The sequence below is a fragment of the Vipera berus genome (genome assembly GCF_964194415.1).
Source record: "Vipera berus genome assembly, chromosome: 7".
In the NCBI taxonomy this organism is placed as follows: Eukaryota; Metazoa; Chordata; class Lepidosauria; order Squamata; family Viperidae; genus Vipera; species Vipera berus.
The window spans coordinates 13,810,848-13,817,254 of record NC_138209.1 but is presented as its reverse complement, the minus strand read 5'-3'; positions in this window follow the sequence as shown (position 1 = coordinate 13,817,254).

The window sequence follows — 6,407 nt, the reverse complement described above, 5'->3', positions numbered from 1 at the left end:
CCGCCCATCTCCCTTGAGTTAGAAGACTTCCTTCCTTCCTTCCTCATCCCCTCTTCAAGCAGATCCATTTCATGCCACTATTTTTAACGCAGAAAATATAAACCTTATTTTGAACGACAAAGGCGGCTGTGTCTACACGTTTGCTTGCAATATATACGATGGGGAAATAGGTAACAGTAGCTGCAAAAATTCGGACAAGTGAGTTAATGAAGTGAAAGATGTTGGCGCGAGATAGGAATGGCACACATTACGTCAAATAGCTCAGGCAATGCTAAATTGGATCCTCTCCCATGACAAACGGAGCAATCAACCATGTCAGATGAGATTCTTATTTGTAAACTTTTGCCAAGGCTTTCCCTAGCGAGAGTTGGAAGGACCTGTCAAAATAATTAGTAACTGAAGTAGCAGGTCACTTCAGCCCAAACTTGGAGAGAGAAACCAAATAGGCTAATCTTGAACTGCCAAATTCAGGTTCTTGGATTTATAGCCAAGATACGCCCTCTTTAGTGACAGGTGCTCTGACCCAGATATAAAACTCAGATCGTTTTTTAAAAATGCTGACATGTGGACAAGCACCTGCCATCCTGTTACACACTCCACAAAGTAGTAATGGTGAAGGAATGCTCAGCTTTGCCAGGAAAGATGCATTGTTTCTGCCATTGACTGGAAATGAAAAAGCTTGAGTACATATGTATTGCAAAAGATAGGTGGTTTCTGATTCAGAAAATGTAAAACTTTCTCTGCGTTATATATGGAATAATGGTTTTCTTAAATCAACTGTCCAAAATCACTCCAAATGTATCAGGATTACAAATTCTGGAGTTTCCAGTATTGATGGAAATTCTGGTGGCCGTCCTAATACACGTGGTGGTCAGAGCAGGTTACAGAAAGCTGTTCCAATTAACTTTTACTCAGTTTTTAACATAATGTATTGACAACTAAGGCAGGGATCAAATCTGAATGTTATTCATGATTTTTGAAAAATTAAGAAATGGGAACGGATCAATATCACAGCATAAGAGTGATAAGAAAAATGAAAGCCAAGGAGATTGATAGAAGGAACAGTGTATACTTTTCATGAATTGTGTTATTGTTTCATGACATTGTGATTCATGTGATGTCACCGCCACTTCACTCCACTTTTCTTTTGTGGGTGGATAAGATTCAAGCTCAACATTACAGGACACGGTTTTTTTAAAAAAATATAAAATTTTATTAAAATCTTTCAGACAAGATAAAAATTAATACAAACTAAGGGAAAAAGATGGGACGCGGTGGCTCAGTGGGTTAGGACGCTGAGCTTGTCGATCTGAAGGTCGGCAGTTTGGTGGGTCGAATCCACATGACCACGGAGACGTCCTCGGACAAGCGCTGGCTCTTTGGCTTTGAAACAGAGATGAGCATTGGCCCCTAGAGTCGGAAACGACTAGCACGCATGTGCGGGGGAACCTTTACCTTTACCTTTTAAGGGAAAAAAGGGAAGGGAGATCAAAGAAAAAGCAAAAAATGCAAGGAAAAAGTTGAAAAATAGAAAAGAAAGAAAAAGATATAAAAGAAGTTGTTTCCAATATTCTTCACAGAAGTTATAAGTACAAATATATATTTAAATCTTTCTCTAAAGTTACATCATACTGCTGTTCTTTCTATAATCTATCATGTCTAATCATCAAAGACATAAATCACACTTTTATATTTTTATGCCAAATGTGTATAAGAGGCTTCCAGTCACCAATATATGTAAATATTTTTAATCAAAGAAGTCAATTCATCCATTTCAGCAACATCTGCCATTCCTCCATAGTAGGTAGGGTAGGATCTTTCTGTCACTGTGCATATAGTATTCTTGCTCCTGTAATTATATATTGAAATAATCACATGATAACATTTTTAATGTACAGCACTCAATTCCCATATTCTCGGTTTATTACAATCCAGGTACAATGCCAGAATGGAGGGGAAAAATACCCACCTATCAGGAGATTTACCTGATACAGCTGCAAACATCTGGACACCCAATAGCTAGCAAAAGTTAGTCCTTTTTTGCCTTGTTGTGGAACCCAGCCTACTATAGAAGACTTTGCTTCCTCTCACTCCATTGTCCCTCCCCCAACTTCAAATTTATTAATTTGATCCTAGAAAATAATAATGAAATAAAATAAAAATAATAAAATAAAATAAATTTTCTGCTCAGTGTTAAAAAGTTAAGATGTTTAATAACATGTAGTTCATTTTATCTCAGGTCCTTCCAGGTGGAATATTCTCATTATAATACCATTTCTGGTTTGGTTGCTAAACATGTATCAGAAATAATCACACACCAATTTCAGCCAATGCTTCCTGGTAAGCAGGCCCCACCAATTCAAAGGCACAATGAGATTAATTCACAGTTCCTGGGATTCTCTATAAAAGTTAATTGATGAGAGGACAGGGCAACTGAAGAATAATAATAAAAAACTTTCTTGGATAGGTCTCTGCATAAATTACTGAGTGGAAGACACATTTGTCATGCTTACTTCCAATTTTCTAAGCTTAGGTTGTGTGACTTGGTAATGAAAGTCTGGTAAAGAAACAATCATTTTGTTTACCAAGAAGTTGAAACAGATGCTATAGTTCCTTCTTTCCGAGGAGTGGCCAATATTTTTCATTCTTTTCAAAAGATTCTTTCTAGGTTGGTCGTACAACAGCCCAACTGGAAGAGAGCCAGAACAGACTCACACAGGCCAGCCACAAAATTGGCAACAGAAGAGACTGCCTTCCTGTCAACACAATTCAGTTATCCCCCAGGAGGTGTGTGTGTCTGTCTTTTTCCAATCAGAGCTTTTACTGCAGGGCCTGCCCCCTTGCAAACTTCATGCCAAACACCCAAGTGTTGCCTGGAGCCAAAATATTCCATCCAGGCAGCTGGCACTTTGCTCACAGGATTACTAAACTACAAAGGGCCTTCCCATGTAAGAGTTTTAAAAAACAAAAAACAACAGGATGACTTTCCATCTGAGAATCAAAATAAGCAACCCACATTCACTTAGGGCTAAACAGTCAAGGTCACTGACTGAGTTGAACCAAGTGTTCCCAGCCTGAGCAATGAACACAGAAAAATCTTTGACTGGCATCTTCTTGGCACCTTCTACACGAAGTGCCTGCATTACCCCCTGGATGGCTCCTTACCCTTGCAGTCCTGTGCTGTCAATCTAGACCAGTGCTTCTCAACTTCACCTACCTTAACGTCTGGACTTCGACTGCCAGAATACCCCCAGCCAGTGAAGTGTGCAGCCTTTAAACAGATTTTTCTTTTAAAGACTATTCTGATAAATTGTAGTTAGAGGAAGGTCTGGGCCTAGAACAACCAATCTGGCCCATGACTACTTGATAGTACTCTACTACACTTTGAGGAGCACTTCAAAACATCCCTGAATTGTCTCTCTTGAGTTCATTGTTTGAAGGATTATGTCTCTTGAAGGCTACATACAGCTGCCTCAAGGCCTTTTCCTGATGTTTTGACTTACGCTGACTACCAGGCGGCAAGCATTATATAATCAGTTTCATCCTACTTGGGGCTGTTTAGATGAAAGTAGCCAGATGTGAGGTTTAAAGACATTGGCTTTCATTGGCTATGCAATATATATATTGCATAGATTCTATGCATCTCTTCCCGCAATTGCATAGATTCTATGCATCTATTCCATAGATTCTATGCATCTCTTCCTGCAACTGCTGAAAGCCAATGTCTTTAAACCTCACATCTGGCTACTTTCATCTAAACAGCCCCAAGTAGGATGAAACTGATTATTTAATGCTTGGCAATGTATGAAAAGATGGCATTTTATAGAATGCCAAGGAAATCTATAGAATGTGTGATGTTTTTAGGCAAAACATGAAATGTCTATATTTTAATATGAGATTATATATATTTCATACCTAGGCATTATGCAGAATGACAAGAACTATTTAGGTTAAGTATGAAAAGAGAGCCATGAAAAGGTAACCTAACCCTAACCCTAATTCTAATCCTTTATTGAAAAGACATGAAAGAAGAAATGCAAAATAATATACAGGACTTTCTTACTGAAAAAAAATAAGAGAAAAGACCAGTATTGACCTACTTGTTGCAACAAGGAAGGTAAAAAATGACATTTTAGCAGGAGTATTTTATACTTTGATGGTTTGCCTTTTGACATTGCATAGAATGCCTAGGAAATGTGTGAAATATTAAACGTTTTCATGCTTTGATGTCCCATTTTTGGCATTCTATAAATTTCCCAGGCATTCTATAAAATGCCTAATTACACACATTGACAATAACATATACAGTCCACCATCCCTTTAAGCTTTCAAAGCAAAATGTATTTTGATTAGATGTAGGCAGGCACAGCAGCATAGACAGTTATTCTAAACTATGATGATGCCAAAATGATATTTGTCATTTGCCAGTCGACATTTAAACATTCTGCCCTTTTGCGTGTGTGCTGCAGTGTCACAGACAAACATGTGAGAGGTGGAATTTGCATCATATTGTTGTGATGCAGATTTTGTCACTTCATCTCCTTGGTCTCTTCCTATGGATGCCTATACCCCGGGGACACGCAGGCCAGATTTTGCACTGAAGCTAAGTTAAACTTTTGGATGTTCTGGAGAAACTTTTCCTAGCAAGATGCTTTTTCCAATTGTGAACTCTCTCTCTCTCCTCTAAACCTCTGCAATAATTTTTATTCCATGCTGGCTTCCCATGGAAATTCACAAAAAATAAGCATTACGATTTAGACCGTTTTATTAGTTTGTGTTGTAACATACAAAAAATGCAAAAGCAAATAGTAGGTAAAATAGGGAAGGGAAAAGGGAAGAGAAGAGTGAGGAAAAGAGGGGGAGAAAGAAAGAAAAGGCATTGGCTTCCAATTCTCTTTGGTGCAGTAGAATAAGGCATTAACATCCAACCTCAACTTTTTACTTTTACATAATGGTTTAAACTGGCCATTTCTATAACAACTAATCTATCTAATCAGTAAAACCCAAAATCAAAGTTTCATTTTCCCCCACTTTAAACACACACACACACACACACACACACACACACACACACACACAAATAAACATTGATATGGATAGAAAACACAAGAAGTTCAGGCCCTCTTTCCCCAACACAAACCACAGAGGAAAGAGTGAATTTGACCTTCTGCAATTATACTCCACCATATCTTGAAAGATATGTAACAGAGTGAGTGCCTGTTACTCGTCCCAGCTTCTGCCAACCTAGCAGCTCGAAAGCATGTAAAAATGCAAGTAGAAAAATAGGGACCGCTACGGTGGGAAGGTAACAGCGTTCCGTGCGCCTTTGGCGTCTAGTCATGCCGGCCACATGACCACGGAGACGTCCTCGGACAAGCGCTGGCTCTTCGGCTTTGAAAAGGAGATGAGCACCGGCTCCTAGAGTCAGAAACGACTAGCACACATGTGCGGGGAAACCTTTACCTTTACCTTATGTCTGGAAAGCACCAAGCTACAGAAAGCAAGCGCATGAGTACAGATAGTCCTTGGCTTACGACCACAATTGAGCCCAAAAATTCTGTTGCTAAGCAACACAGTTAAGTGAGTTTTATGACTTTTCTCACCACAGTTGCCGGGAGAATCACTACAGTTGTTAAGTTAGTAACAAGGTTGTTAAGTGAATCGGGCTGCCCCATTGACTTTCTCAGAAAGTCGCAAAAGGGGACTACGTGACTCCGAGACACTGCAACCATCATAATATGTATATATTTGTAGCTTCGGAGCTGAAGAAGCTTCTTGGATGAGAAGCAAAAGATCTTCAAAGAAAAACAAGAAAGTCCAGTTGCCTTTTGAAAAGGCACCTTTGGGACTCCTGTTGTTACTTTTTGTTCCCTGCAGATTGTATTGTCTATTATGTTTGGATTCCAGGAAAAGATTCCAATTAGTTCCAATTGTGGGTATCTGACTCTGAGAATTCTGGGATTTGAAATTCACACATTTTGAATTTGCTAAGGCTGATAAATACTGTGCTAATAGCTCTCAATATGTCACCTATATAAAGGATACCAATTTTAAAAATTGCATAAATTAGAGAAACAAAAATAATGTCAATCCATTAAAAGCCACAAGATCTAAAACAAGTACCATGTGAATATTTAAAAATATTTCAGAGATGGCTAATTTCTCTTGCAAATATAAGAATCCTGCCCAAATCTGTCACACTTGCTACTAGCTAGCTCAGGATCACCTGCAGTACCACTGTAGGCCAACAGGGGCTACCACTGATCTTTGAAAGAAAAAGCTTCTCTAACAGGTATAAATAGAAGAAACGGAGGATATGAATCATATGTTTTTGTGTTAACAGAAGTGTATGGTGTTCTTGCTAGATGTGACAAAAAATTACAACTATTTTGCCTTTTAATAACATT